The 16,027-nt window shown below is 38.8% G+C and overlaps 1 protein-coding gene across 7 annotated transcripts in view; it reads right to left on the reverse strand.

Annotated features, from left to right (window-relative positions):
- The window catches only part of zfhx3b (zinc finger homeobox 3b), a 287,490-nt gene that overhangs the window by 176,957 nt on the left and 94,506 nt on the right, over positions 1 to 16,027 (reverse strand). For all 7 annotated transcript variants that reach the window (XM_085162836.1, XM_085162826.1, XM_085162793.1 and 4 more), the window contains one exon: positions 14,584 to 14,618. The gene's annotated coding sequence lies outside the window, so the exon portion shown is untranslated. The remainder of the gene's footprint in view (positions 1 to 14,583; positions 14,619 to 16,027) is intronic.

Here is a 16,027-nt window from a genome sequence, read left to right on the forward strand (position 1 = left end):
CTCACGTTAAATTGTACTATTATACATTACTCCGTTAGTGGTTTAAGACTTCAAGAGAGGCTTGGAGGAAGATATAAATGCAAATAGATAAAATCAAAGGCAAATCACTGTAAATTTTATTATTATTCCTCAGCTAAGTGCCAAAATGGAATAGCCCCAACATAAGACCCAACATACGAATTGTATGATGAAAGCCAGTTACTCTTAGTGCCGAGCAAGCAAGGAAATGACAGAAGACAACAAAATATTCACTAATATGGCTGATACAGGTATGCATCAGCCAATCAACTGTAACTGTCATGGATTTTGTTTATGGATATTCATTGAGCCTGGTCAATACCGCTAAAAAAACATCCATGTGTATTGATCATAGGTGCCCTTTTAATGATCAGACTTGGATAAAAATAGCACTTCATCTTTAAGTCTCACTAAACCACTTGTGACTTTTGATCTGGCTAAGCTTCTGTGAAGCAATGCAGGAAGGAGCAGTTTGAAGAGGAAAAAAAATCAAAGAAAATATTCAGTAATGTGTGATATAATACACAAATTCCAGATGCTAGTACAGACAGTCTCAATAAATGTTACTTCCAAGAGCAATGAGTGTTTCAAAGAGGAGGTGAAACACAGCCTGTAGATCCCATGTAACAGTCACTTAAGTTAAGCACTAGTCTGCCAGGACACCACACAGTAAAACTCATCTATAATTTGTGATGAGTGTAATGCCATCTCCACTTCATGATTATGTGATATTCTTCACCTCTGCCATAGCCAGTGAGGCCAAGAGCTGGCAGTCTTAATGAGGTGCCTCAAAGTTCAGTTTAGGGAGAGGAGAGGTGGGAAGATGGTATGATGGAAAGAAAAGGAATTTAGGCCATAGCTGGATAATAATGTAGTTTTAAGAAATGAATATACATATATACATATATATATATATATATACACACACACACACACATATATATACATATATGTGTGTGTGTGTGTGTGTGTGTGTGTATATATATATATAATGTTTTCTAAATTACTACCTGTATAAGTTACTTGGTTGTGTAAAGCTCAACCAACTACATATCTTTGGTTATCCTAACGAACCATAGTCACTAATAAAAACAGTCAGAGAGAGTCATTATGGCCATGCCCTGTAATACAGACCCCCAAAAACACTTGTTAAGGGAAGCATGGCATCCTGATTTTGCTGAGGATTACGTCCACCAGGGAGATCTCATGAAAGAGCCCCTTAGACTCATTTACAGCAAAGTGAATTGCTGTGCTCTTATGACTGGTCTAGATGTTATGAATAAGTAAATAACAACATTTTTCCAGTCGCTTAATCTCTGAGCACTGCAATTAGTAAGTCTGTAGTTTGTGCTGCCTTTTTTCTGCCCTTATTATTGTTATTGAAATGTCACGCTCTTATTTAGCTCAAGGATGAATAATAAATAAGCTATAATTACTGTCTTGAATGAGCTGATGGCTTGGCTAGGTCAACGGTAAAGAGCGACACCCCCAGCCCCCCCCCCCCCCCCCCCCCCCCCCCCCCCCCCATCGCTCCCTCTCTCTCTCCCTGTCTTTTTCTTCTCTTTCCCTTCTTCTCCCTCTCTCTCTTTAATTGGATCTTGTAATTAGTTTCTCTGATGGATCTGGGAGGTCTGAGGCATCCTCTACAGCGTTCATTAGTGTTCTTGGAGGAGGGTGCAGCTTTTTAAAAGCTCTGCCTGCTTCGTCCCTCACATGTCATAACACCAGATATGATTCTGCTCAAATACAATAAGAGCAGCATTTTCAGCCTGGTTCTGTTTTGCCTATGTAAACGCCATAACAAAGTAGCTCAGGACTGTGGACCTTGAGGTAAATGTAAAGGTAGTTCCCATATAACATGCATGGAAACATACTCTTTTTTTTTTCATAATTAATCTTTTGACAAAAAAAGTCAGAAACTATACGTTGCAATCCTACATAATGATGGTGAGTACATGGAGAGGATTACGAAAGTCCTATCTAAATCTCACTTATTGTATATAAATAAATACATAAAAAATAAAACAAAACACTGACATACAGTAGAAACCTTCAGTGGTTTTAAATCTGAGGTAGGATGTCATTTGGTTTACTACAAAACAACTGACCAAGCAGAACATATTATTATTATTATTTTCTTGAGACGCACACGACACACACACACACATATATATAAATACATACACACCCAAACACACACAGTGTTCAGACCTATAATATACAACCCCCCCTCTAGCACCCCAACACCATTTCCCCCCTTTTCTTCCCCACCCTCCGCTGGCCTGGCTACACTAGACATCTCTCCCTAATCAGCAGCCTCGTCTCCTCAGACTGGTTGCCATAGTAATATGCCAGCTGGTCGACATGGCAACCACTCTGAGGTCCACTATTAAATGAAGAAGAGTGGAGGGAGGGATACGGAGAATTGAGTTGGGATGAGAGAGAGACAGAGAGAGAGAGAGAGAGAGAGAGAGAGAGAGAGAGAGAGAAAGAGGAAGAACAGGAGAGACGGCAAGAGACAGGGAGAGATTGCCCAAGATGGGAGAAGGGGTATTAGAGGTGGGGTAGTAGGGGGAGGGGGGCACAGAAAAATGAAAAGAGGGGAAAAACATAGAAAAACATAGAAAAATGAGTACAAGGAGAGGGAGAAGGAAAAGGAGGGGCAGCAGAAAGAGATAGAGCTATTTGAGCTACCTATGCACTGCATGGTATTAAAAGCTTCTGATATGTGTCGCAACAATGCCATTAACTTAATGCATGACGTAATTTACTTAATGCCTTACACTTATAAATTTATACACATGAAAAATGCATGTGCGGCCCGTCTCCGCTGAGATAAAGGATCATAAACTAATATCGCATTTTAAGAGCTGCTTACCATATTATTGTCAATGTACTTCAGATACACCTCAAAAATGACGTAAAGTAATATTTGCAATGTAAAAACAGCTTTATGGATCTGAGTCCACAATAATGACTGGTGAAAAGTTTATGTTAGAAGAAGAGAAGGAGGTCACATTTATTGTCATTTTCTCTGGAACAAAGCCAGGTTGCAAGGTTTTTATCGTCTGCTTGATAATAAGTAATGCAATAATGTTTTTTGTATGTCGTATACTGTAAATGACTTACCTCACACTGGCTCACATTTGGCATCTTATATGTGAAATGTGGCAGTCTCTAGTTTCTAGAGCCATACTGTCATTGTGCCATCAGTGGTGCACTCATTCTGAAGTGAAAAGTCACCAGGGCACACATATCTCACTCTGTCTCTAGTGCAATCTCTGACAATCACTCTTTCCTCACCCCTCCTCCTGTCTCCTGTAATGCTTTCTTTCTCTTCTCATTTTTTATTTGCACCTCACCTATATCTTGGTGTCTCCAGCTACCACTGCACATTTTTTCCCTTTCATCAGATTTTTTTTTATCCTTTTCCCCTTTGAATGGATATCTCTGTCTTGCCTTCTCTGAAAGTCTGATTCTTTAATGAATGAAATGCCATTCCATCAAGATGCCACCACAGCAGTGACACAAAATAGCATTTGTTGCCTTCTGTGCGAAATTCCTTTATGAATTGGAGCCCTCTCTTTTTCCCTTGAGCATCTTATGAAAGATAGCTAATTGCATGTCCACATTGTACCGTCAGTCCCTGCTTCCCTAGTGCACCATTCAGAGGCAATTAAAGTGAGCTTAAACAGAGTAAGAAAGTGCGTCATCCTCTTAATGCAATTAAGGAAGTGTGCACACAAACATACAGTAACAGACTGAAACACAAAAACAGGAACACATAGAACAGAGAAAAAAAGCAAGTGGAAAACATTAAATTATCAGGCAATGCAAGCTCTTAGCTTAGCTGTTTTATATATGCCATTTCATACTCTAGCTTTTGGTGCCATTATTTTATGTTAAGATTTTAAAATATAAACATAAAAGGCTGAAATCCCTTTTCTCACTACAGATTGTAACCTTGCATCTTAATGTAAATACAGCAAAATGTACATATACGTACATTTTCTGTGTGTAAAGCATACTTAGGAAGCAGAGTTCCCAATCTTTAGTTATTAGGCTTAGCCTGGAAAAACGAACATGCAAACCACTTTTGAGTGTTTACCTTTGAATAAAGAGCACAGCAGGAAGAATAAAACTATTATAGGCATGTACCAAAGTTAGAAGTAGAAACACCATTCCCTAATAAGCCTGAAATTTTCTTTTCATGTGGGGAGAAATAGTTTGATGTAATAAACAACACACATCTTGAAGTATAAATGAAAACAGACACACGCTGCCTCTGATTCACAAGGTAAAATGACAGGCCTTTGGACACACTGGGATATTTTCGGTGTAACAGTCACGCTCCAACACTTAACCCCAAGCCTCTGGCATATAGTATGTAATTGCAAGCACTGTATGATCATCTAAAATCAAGAAAGACTTCATTACAACACTGCAAACTTAAACCGTGCTCAGAAGTGAATAGCCTATGTTTGCACAGTAATTTTGCATGTGCAGCTGCCTTGTTATTTGTGGGTAAATTCCACCTATTTCTTTTTATTTCAAAAGCAGAGACTTTTAATTTGAGCTAAGGCAGCAAAGATTATTTTACAATCCCTACTGAGATGGGCTAGAGAACATATTGGGATGACTTTACACTGCTTTCTAGATCTTATGCTTTGTGTGGTAGGTACCTTCATTAATATTTTGTGGGATGGCAAAGCAAAGCCAAACCAAACCAGAACAGACTAAAAGCTTGCCAGTCAGTGGAGGTTCAACAATCTAATAGAGGAACAATTTAAAATAATAATAATAGTTATAAACAAAAACACTGAAACTAACAAATATGTAGTATTAGGATTTATGTGCTCAAAATGGAAAAGAATGCAATCGCATTTACATTGGTTATATAGCTGACAGGTAAACATATGGTACGCACACATTGTAACACTCAGCAACTGAAGTTTCTAGCCATGCTTAAAGCCTTACAAGTCATTAGAACAGCAAATTTGTCCCATTTCACCTAATCTGCCCGTCTGTCACCATTGGACATAGATTACACAGTACACAAAGGACAGCATAAGCTTTCACATCCAAATTCCAGTATTGACAAGAACATTGTACCTGATAGTCATCTTCATGTTGAGAGTCCCTAATCATTTTTTCATTCTTTATTTTAATTTTGCCTTTTGTTACTAAACGCTTATAGTTATTATCCAGATGTACATTAATGACCAAAAATACCATCAGGGGTAATTCAGGATGAGGAGCACAATAAGGAAATTTGCAGAACTGCAGAATTACATTTTTCAAACATGGTTAAGGAAAATTAGGTTATTTTAGGGAAGGCTGGGATACTTTTGCTAGTACACTGCAAACACTTGATAGACTTTTTACTTGTATAGTGCTTCAATTTTGATAGACTAGTATTGTCTTAAATTAAACACACTGAGAAGTTACTGGAAATGACAACCAGCAACATTTGACAGTGATTTTTAAATGCTGTATTTTATGACTACTTTAAGCTTGTTCAGACTCCGGCCTTACATTTGATGTAGTCTTTTGAAGAGAAGAGGACAATCAGAATCATCAAATAAAGTAGGAAACATAAAGTGCCCGAGAGCTGTTGCTGCTGCTGGCTAGCTTTGGCACTGCCATCAGTTCTGACAACCTCTCATGGGTGTGTCCCTCTTGCTGAAAATTAGAGATCACTCCCTTTCAGCTACAAAGCCAAGATGGAGACCACTGAGGGTGAAATGTGAGTAAGTTTGTTTATGACACTGCATCCATAAACTGTAAAGGTACAGTACACAGACACAGATATAATCTAATTAGTGATACAAACAGGCTACCTCAGTACTTGAAATAATCTTGGATTATCTGAGCCGCACAACAAGCCATAATGATAGTCAGAAAATTCCATTAAAAGGCTTTATCTGGGGAAGTATGTGTTTTGAGATACAGCAATAATCTGGCTCAGTACGGAAAAAGGCTACAGTGAACTGAGGCACTACAAATGCATTTGCATGACATTTTTTCCTAATTCAAGGCAAAGTGCTTTTGCTGTCTGATATTCAGTCTGATGGGACTGATATTCTGGTGGGAGAGTCATCCATCTTGTATGCCCACAATCAGGGCAAGCAAGGCAAGCAGTGCTTGTTCAGTGAAATATAAAAATAGAATGAAAACATACCAAAATAAATCTGAAACAGCGTTCTCTCATGCCTGTTTACATCCATCTTTTACATTACTCCCATCTTGCGGTTGCAGCTGACTATTGTCTCTGGAAACAGAATTAACACTTTTTTAATCCTTCTGTATTATATTAACATATAAAATAACCACGCTACACACTGCTCAAGCCTTGTAAGTCAACAGTGATTGTTTTAACGTCTTCAACAGTAATAGTAATCTATTTAAAACTGATGGGCAACAGTTTTCTGTAGAAAAATTATTTTAACTTTTGATACTTTATTTATAATTTGCCAATAATACAGTTTTATGTAGTTAGGGGTTTGTAGTATTTTATTGGTACTTTTGATAAAGGAATCATTCTTTAAAAAACTCCTTTGCTACAGAAATAACTTGAGAAGTAATAAAATTTCACAATTCTTCAACCACAAGTGCTCACCATCCACCCCAAGCACCTTATTGCAAGAAAGGGAAAAAAATCATAAAAGCAGGCATTCATTTGTTTAAATAAATAAATAAAATATTTTAAAAATGTTTTACCTTTAAAAATACTCCAGGCAGTTATTATGGTCCATGTGGTCCAGATAAAATAAAGAACCACAAAAAAATGCAGTCTTAGGAGACTTTTGAATGTTCACATATATTTATCGGTCTTTCAATAATTTGCTTCATTTTTATCTTTGTGCAACACTATTTCATTAGCTTTGTAACATAACAAATGTTTCCAGATGGCACATTCACTTATAATAAACTGCTAATATGCAGGGTGAATGCACCATTTCTACTCATTTGCCTTTAAGAGATCAAAGTATAACACTGTTTTGTAACTTTATAATTCTCAGAAATACCTTGAAGAATAAACACCGTAAAATAAATGAACAGCAGTATTGCTTTTTAAATGAGAAGACGTGCACATTCAAGGCCACGCACTGTAGAAAAAAGTATGCTAGTTTTGTTTGGACAAGAGATATTTGTTTGTACTGTGAGAGAGCAAGCCTAAGGTTTGGACTCTGTGTCCTGAAGGGGAGTGGCTCCCTGTAGCAGAGATATCATGCTGTTTTTTGTCAGTGGAGTGCATGAAGAGACCCACAGGAAGAACTGTAAACCTGAGGGTGTTTATGGCTGTCTTAAATTAGTAACCAGCAGCTTGCCCAAGCATACACTTCTCCTAATGTAATTACAAAACTGATCAGTACTTTAGACCCTTTGAGTTTTTACCAGTCCCAGATGTAGTGTTTCTTTACCTCCCAAAACCCCAAGACCGCTAACTTCTTGTTTGTACTACTGGCCTAGATTTACCTAACATTTGCACTAAAATATTGTATCAAATACCCACATGCATACAAGTGACCCAACAGGAGAGTAACTTTGTGTTTGATAGTCTACAGCTGTGTCTACGGCGAAGAAAAAAAAAAGAAATAAAACATATTTGTCAGTTTTTAGATAAACTGCATAAACTCTACACTTGAAACATGTTCTTAGAGATTAATTAATGCTTTGAGATATTTCTACATTCCTTCATTCAGTGTAATCGTATTTTAGAAAGAAAAATATTTTAAATGCCATATTTTACACTAAAAAATAGAGACTTTTAATGTTTATTCCAGTTGACAAAGAACATTTTAGTCCATTAATTTTTAAATGAAAAAACAAACAAAAACAAACTTGAATGATAAATATTCTATATGGTATAGCTAATAACACAGCAACAATATTTATCCAAGCCCTTGTGAAAATGTGTGTGAAACTCTATTTTCTAATATGGTGGACGGAGAAGGTGAATTCCAAAAATATTCCACACTCCCGATGACAAATGGACAGTAACAGAACAGATATACATGCAGACTATTCATAGTCGCCTCACAATGAACCACTTGACTGCGGTGGGGGCTTTGGCACCTCTGTTATTCATCTGGCACAGTCACCATCACAACCTATTCTGACACCAAATGTAAAGTCCAACTGCCCTCCAAATCCCTCCCAATTATAAAAGGTCCTTGAGTTGCTGTTTTGCCCCCTCTCCAGCTCCTGTCTGATTACTGAGTGTGGGGTGAGCTGCGCAGGCAATCAGCCGCAAAGCGCAGAGGACCAAAAGGACTGGGGGAAAAAAAAAATAAAATCCAAAACACTGCAAAAAATAAACTAAAGGGAGACTACTGGACCGCAATTACAGGCCATCCAGTCAGGCCTCTGCTCCAGCACTCAAGAGCTGCCGTGATTTCCGACAGAAAAGGTTATTAGTTTTTATTGGAGGAAATAGATGCTGGGTGGCTTTAAATGGCACAGTAATGCGGTGGGGTGGGGGCATGGGGCGGGGTCTGGAGGGAGGCCTCATGACCCAGGTCTCCCAAGAGTCCCATTGCCCTGCCAGAGAGACACACAGAAGCCATCACACACCCACTCCCCTACCCTCAACCTTTATGCCCTACAGCTCCTGCGTTAACTCCAAAGCACTGGCCTGGTCTTCAGCCATGACCTCAACCTGCACAACTCACTTCTTATTTTTCTCTTTAAAAACACAAGCATCATTCCTGATTTGTCTGAACCATCACGTCTTTCTCTGTCCAAACCTCACAGGCGAAAGGATTTTTTTTTTTTAATTATCATTGTTTTTAACATTTTATCACACAAAAATATTATCCACAGAACAAACCATTAAAAGCAAAATTAATTCATTTGAAACAAATGTAAAGGGACCAAATCTTTTCAGGCTGTCATTGTCTCTATGATAGCGGTGGCAGATGTGAAAACATTATCACTAAGCATGGCGGCTGTGTGTTTGGTTGGCCAGCTGTAATGATTGACTGTAGACTTTTTGTCATGAGCACGTGTGTCTGCGACTCGAGAAGGAGACGTATGCAAGCGTATTTGCCTTTGTGCTAGGCTGACAGTGTGTGTACTCTGCTGTGTGTGCCGTTATTTTAGAATGTGTAAGCTATGATGTGCCTGAACCAGATGAAGTGTACTCTGCAGGAGCTGGTGTTTCAGTGTCCAGTATATAAATCATGCTTTTATCAGCCAAAGGAAAGAAAATACTGAAATGTTTTAATGCTTTTACTATTACTCAGTGGATATGATCCAAAAGCTCAGTCTTTAGGTGTGTGAAATGTAGTGACTTTGATTGTAAGTGTGTGTGTGTCAAAATATGCCACTGTATGTCAAAGTAGATAATACGCTAATGCAATCTTTTGTGTGAGCATGTGCATGCATGTGTGTTTGTCTTCATTGTGCTTGCTGTCCGTACACCCTTACCCTAATCTGTATTCAGGGCAGGTAGGCTCCAGCACGGACCCACAGCTCAGTAACTAATGGAGGGGCTGATGGGAGCCTGATGACGACCACAGGGCCATTTGTGTACACACAGACACACACATACACACACAGTGCACATATACAAACACAAACACTGGCAATTTCCAGGCGCAGCTGTAACCATCATGTAGCTAGTAGCCTAGCAAGTTAATTACACTAACCATTTAAAATTGGTGTTTTTTTGTTTCGTTTTTGTATTTGGTGAGCAACCGGTACAATCTGATACATTTTTTATCATCTTTCTGAGCAACAATTATAGCATCATCCTTTTTCTTGCATTGATTTTGCTGCTGCTGTTTGTTCCTGCTACTTTTTTCGGATTTTGGTCTTTAATTGCTTCCACTACAAACTTTTCTAGCGAACCACTGCCCCTCTAAGTTGATTGCCAGGAAGTGCAGGGAATTAGAAAATTAATGTCACACAGGGGTCACTGCATTAGAGTGGCATGCACATAAACTCTCAAAATGCGCTTGCTCTTTTCATATTGCTGGAAAACCTGCGACTAAAGCTTTACATAGGCGCTTGTAATGACTATATGTCTCACTACCACTGCAAGTGCACAACCCCGTTAGGCAAAGATTAAAACAGAAACCAAAAGCTTACCCGCTTACCCGAGACAACAAAAAAATATTGTTGTGTGTTGACCCTATCTATATATACACACATACACAATGATCTCTTCTGGTTGACTCTCATTTTTTTCTTTTCCTGTTTTCTCCTCCTCCTCTGCTGAGCTTGGGCCAAAGAGCTGACAGGCAGTGACCTAGGAGCCTTTAAGGCTCCAAGGGAGAAAGGTAATGGGCCCAACCCGGAACGCACTCTCACTCTCTACACACATGGGGCTGCCGGCTGCTTTGATCCAGTAGCCCCTGCTTGGGTCTCCTGACGCCTGGTGAGGAAATTCATAGGAACAACTGGAAGAGGCCAGTGTTTATTCAGCTCCTTTAATGAGCAGGGAGACGGATTATCGGGGGCCTAAATCTCCCCAAAAAAATACAGGGAAAGAAAACTGCTGCTCCTTCCAGATGTTGCTCTAAAACCAGTCACTCTGAAAGAATCCGAGAGAGAGAGAGAGAGAGAGCGAGAGCGAGAGAGAGAGAGAGAGGGATGGTTTGATTATGCAAGATGGTGGGACTTGTGGTCAGCAGGAGAATTTCCTTTTGTTTTCTCTGTTCTTGTGTCTGTGCAGATGTGGGAGCTGGCCAATCCTTTCTGGGTGAACCCAGAAGACAGCAACCGCCCAGGCACAGTGGGGAAATCCAGGGGCTCTGAGGGGGAGTTTGCAGGCATGTGTTATTTTGTTGAAAGGGGGGGTATTTGATGGTGTAGGTAACCAAAGCTCTCAGGCATAAAGCTTTACTTTAAACAGTTTGTGCTGTCTCAAAGGGAAAAAAAAGAAACTATTTCCTGAGCTTGTCATATGACCCCCAAAATGTTTTATTTATTCTGTTTTTACACATAGCCTCTTTGTTATCCTAATTAAGGTAGTAAAGCAAGTGACGTAGAATCCGACGTGCTGTGCGAAGCCTGTCTGTCCTGGGAACTGAAAGAGAAGACTGATCCACACGTGACCCAGCACATGTCTACAGTCTGCAGAAAAAGAAAAGGAGCGCCTCTCTGCCTACAAGAAGACTTAGACTGTCTGTCAGGCTCTTGACCCTCTTGACTCGCCAGATCAATACACCTCTCTATTGTCAAATCATTTAGGAGAGGATTACGGGTCAGCCACTGGTCACAGATCCTCAAACACACAGGACAAAGGTCAGTCCGTGCTGCTCATTTACATGTTATTCACACTAACACTAACCTGTGGTACAGACTTGTAGTGGAGTTCAATCTGGCTCCAGTCATTTCCTCAACCTTTTTCATGATGTCACACTTGCAAATTATCCCCTTCCCTGTTCTATACAATCAGACCATCCTTCAGACCAATGATGTGCTACAGTAAACCTTCTAGGTTCAAGTTCAGGGCAGTGATAGAACTCAGAGTTCAAGAGAGGTGTACTGTGTGTGTGTTTGTGTGTGTGCTATTAATAGGTCAAGTTTATTAAAGAGCTGCATGCAAACTTGAAGATGCTGATCAAATAACTCTGTAATGGTTGTTCATTCACATGTAGAACCAATCTATATGATGCATGTGCAACAAAACAAATGATCATGTTAATACAGTAAGTCTTTTTCCCAGCTATAAAATTACACTTGAGCACATTATTGAATTACACTAAGTACAATTTTACTGGTGTTGAATTAGAAGCAACTGTTTAAATCACCACTTACATTACAACCCTTTACTATAATCTCATAGCAACAAGTTGCTTTAATATAAGTATCAGCTTGCCTTAACATCAGTCCAGTTCTGAAATGAGTTATTTAAAGTTATAAATATGTATCAAGGATTTGTGAGGACAATGGCTTTTTTTAGACTTAGATAGCTGCACATCATATTGGCTATACATTACCTATGTTTTCTGTTACATTCATTGCTTCTTTGTCTCTTTTCAAAACATGGAAAAATATAGACAGATACACTCACCGATCACTTCATTAGTAACACTGTAATAGTACCCGTTTTCCTTCAGAGGTCTCTTTGATTCAACAAGGTAATGGAAACATGCCTCAGAGATTTTGGTCCATATTGACATGACAGCATCACACAGTTGCTGCACATTTGTCATCTGCACATCAGTGATGTGATTCTCCTTTCCACTGCAACCCAGCGGTGTTCTAATGGAGCAAGTATTGTCATCTCATTGACATGTTCAAGAAACCCGAGAGATGATTTGAGTTTTCCTGCTAGAAGCAGCCATCAGAAGATGAGTAGACGGTGGTCATAAAGGGATGGACACTCAGGTAGACAGCGGTGTTTAAACGATGCCCAAATTGTGCCAAGAAAATATCACAGCATTACACCACTACCACCAGCCAGAACCGCTTATACAAGAAATTATGGATCCAAGCTTTCATGCCGTTTGTACCAAATTATGACCCTATCATCTGACTACAACAGAAATCGAGACCCGTCAGACCGATTTTGGTGAGGGCGTGTGAAATGTAGCCTCACTTTTCTGTTCTTAGTTCTTTTCTTTCTACTGCAGTAGCTCATGGTGTAAGGTTTGATGTGTTGTGTGTTCAGAGATGCATCTTCTGCCTACCTTGGTTGTAACGAGTTGATATTTGGGCTACTATTGCTTACCTATCCCCTCAAAGCAGTCTGGCTATTCGCCCCAAACCTCTTGCATTTTTTCCCAGAGAACTGCCACTCACTGCATATTTTCTCTTTTTCAGACCATTTCCTCTAAACCCTACAAATGGTTTTGTGGGAAAATCCCAGTGTATCAACAGTTTCTAACATAGAGTCAACAGTCAACAGTTTCTCAGATCAATCCGACTAGCACCAACAAGTGTGCCATGTCTGAAGTAACTTGGATCATCTTTTTTCCTTTCTGACACTTGGTTAAACTTCTGCCAGTCATCTTGACCATGTATGCATCCATGTATACATACATACGTTTCTCCCATTTGACTGACTGATAAGATATTTGCATCAACAACCAACTGAACTGGTGTACCAAATGAAGAAGCTGGTGAATGTATATAGTTTACCTGTTGATAATTTTATGCAAAACTTTAGTCAAACTGTAGATTTCTTGACTTTTGGAGTGAAAAAAAGGACGTGGAAAGCCTGCAGTATTCAAACAATTTTTTGAGCCAAGCTAGGAACCTTCCAATTCTAAAATTAGAAATTTTCAACACTCTTCCTTGCAGTTCAGTTCAACCTCTGACATATTTTTTAGACTGTCTGGCACACACAGCATGTTCAAGATCTATCCACCAATTTTTAATGATACTCATGTCATGGTACTGTCAGGGCCAGTCCAAAAGGCTCTGCTTATAATTTTTAAGTAGTTCATGGTGAATTTTGAGGTACATTTTAGATCACCGAGTTAGTTTCAGTTTCTTGACTAACTGCATGATATTTTTATCCAAAAGCTCCATGTTTTTGTATTATCTTAGTATTAAGCTTAGTATTTCCTTTCTTCAAACACACCTTTGGTAATTGTCATTAAAAAGTTTTAAGGCCTTTTGTCCAGCACTTATTTCTAAAATGACTCTGTCTAATTCACATGATGCTTTTCATATTTCAAATTATACCTTTTTTGAACAGGTTGCTGCTAAGATTTAGTAGACCCTATTTGTGTATCATTGCTTCATAGCGCAATTGCATATCACTACTCTAGAGTCAAGAGCTACACCTTTTAGCAGTTCCTCTGCAATCATACAAAGTTTTTGCTTTCCCTTTCTGCCCAGCAGGAACGTAGTTTTATCTGAAAGTTTTCTCGGTCTTAAAGATCTTCTTACTTTCACAGTTCCGGCAATTTCTTAATGACATTTCGGACAGTGGAAATTGCAAGGTGGAAGCGCTTTGATATCTTTTTATAGCCTTCCTCTGCTTTCTAGACATCAAATAGCTTCATTTTCAGATCCTCAGTCAGTTGCTTAGAGGAGCTCATAGTTGTTGACTGTTACCACAAGGTCTAAAGAGTCAGAGAATTGATCAAGCTCTGTACTGTCATCAGCTGACAATTCCTAAGGACAGCTCTTCACCTGCCCTACAAGTCCTAACGAGTCAAATAAGGCCTGACAAGTTTATGAAGTCTGAGTTTACAAGAGTCTGAACTTTCTAAATGTGCCACATATTTGTTCAGTTTTTCTTTTCTTTCTCTCCCTTTTTATCAGTTGTGTGTCTTTTTATTGGATTGATTGCAAAATGTGTAGTTTCATCAATCTTTTGCATACAATATTATTTATTATGAGCACAGTAGAGTTTACGCAAGTAACATCATTTACAATAACAAAAGAACCCATTACATGTTGGAATTAATTAAAGATGTAGCTATAAGGGTGTGTCAATAAGACTGTCTGCATACCTTCTCTTATTGTTTAAACACATAAAGCTTTATCTGATACTTTTTTCACTCAAGTTTTAAAGGGGTTACTCTGAGATTTCATAAAGTCTCATACATGCTCTGAAACTACAATGAAAGAAAGACAATTTTAGAAGGAAACACTTACCAACTGTGAAGCAGAGAGAAGCTTCCTTCACAGTCCTGCAAAACAGAAGAGAGGTGCATCATTGTTCACAGTCTTCAGTTGTGTACCAATCAAACAGATATCTGTAAAGGATCAAACGTTAACCACGCTGTTCGCTGTTCTCATTAGTTTATTACAATTACTATCAATAAGCATTTGCCAGCATCCTTCTTAGTGGGCAATATTATCTGCCCAAGGCTGTACTAAGCTTGCAACTTATATGCGAGTGGAAAAAAACAGAATAATCTGGGAAATCACAGACAGCCATTATCATTACATTGTCATGTTGCACTCATTTTTGTCTGCAGGCTCTGTACTGTTTGTTAAGAAATTATATTACAACCTGAGGGATAAGAAAATGACACTATGCAAACATGTGTTGGATAAAATACAGAAAAAGCCATCTATAAGACTTTCTCTTTCTCAGAAAAGAGGAAGTCTCAGAGAAGAGAAAACAAAAAACTACTCTTCTTTTTATACACCCATTGCCTTCTTTTAACATCCAAACCGCAAACACACTCCAGCTCATTGTTCCTTGCTCATCCAAAATGTAGGTCTCCTATTCAGACCATTCGTAATTAGCAATTCTGAGCAGAGAAAATAATTTCATCTCTGCATGCTATAGTGTATACTGTACTCGATTGGACCCACAAAACACTGCGCAATCAAATGCAAACAGCTTCGAATAAAGCCTTTTCTCCACTGGTATCAGAGAAATTGCATCTTCATTATGCTTTTATATGTCTTTCCCTTTGTGTTTTTGTTGTGTAATTGTAAGAATGACACGCGCCCTTCGTCCTGAGCACTGTGCCAAAAGCAAACCCTACTAGTTGTGTCTGTGTGGCCATGAAATTCAAGCTTGAGGTTGAAAAGACAGTTTTCAAGCAGGGAAATCTCAACCTTGGAAGCGCAACCTTGAAAACAATTTTCTTTCTCCTTTCATTTATTATGAAATAATTACTGACAGCACAGCAGATTCCTCAGTGAACAGTACACCATAGTTTAATTTTGGTGAACAAGCCAGAGCTTAGAAAGCATAATTGCTCTACACTCTCTGGCAGCAGAAAAGTTTTTGCCTTAAGATACCATGAATAAAAACAGATTAATTTATAAATAAACGTAATATTAAAAGTTACACACGACACGCTGAATTTACAACGGTCATAAACTAATCTAAACAATTCCCTGCGGTCGAGGCATTGAAAGTTTACTTGAAATGTTTAAATGTTATTAGACATTATCAACAGTGAACTAACACTTGCCCTCTTCTATGTATAGTACAGTGATGATGCCAATCAGCCTTTAACCCTTGCCCTTAGACAAGGTAAAGGCATCCATTCCCCTGACTCCAGGTCAGTAAGTAAGCATGTATTTTTGGATGCCGGCTGCTGATTGTGTATGTACTTTAATAAGCAGGCTGCAGGTC

This window comes from Neolamprologus multifasciatus, chromosome 1, assembly GCF_963576455.1.
Source record: "Neolamprologus multifasciatus chromosome 1, fNeoMul1.2, whole genome shotgun sequence".
Classification (NCBI taxonomy): Eukaryota; Metazoa; Chordata; class Actinopteri; order Cichliformes; family Cichlidae; genus Neolamprologus; species Neolamprologus multifasciatus.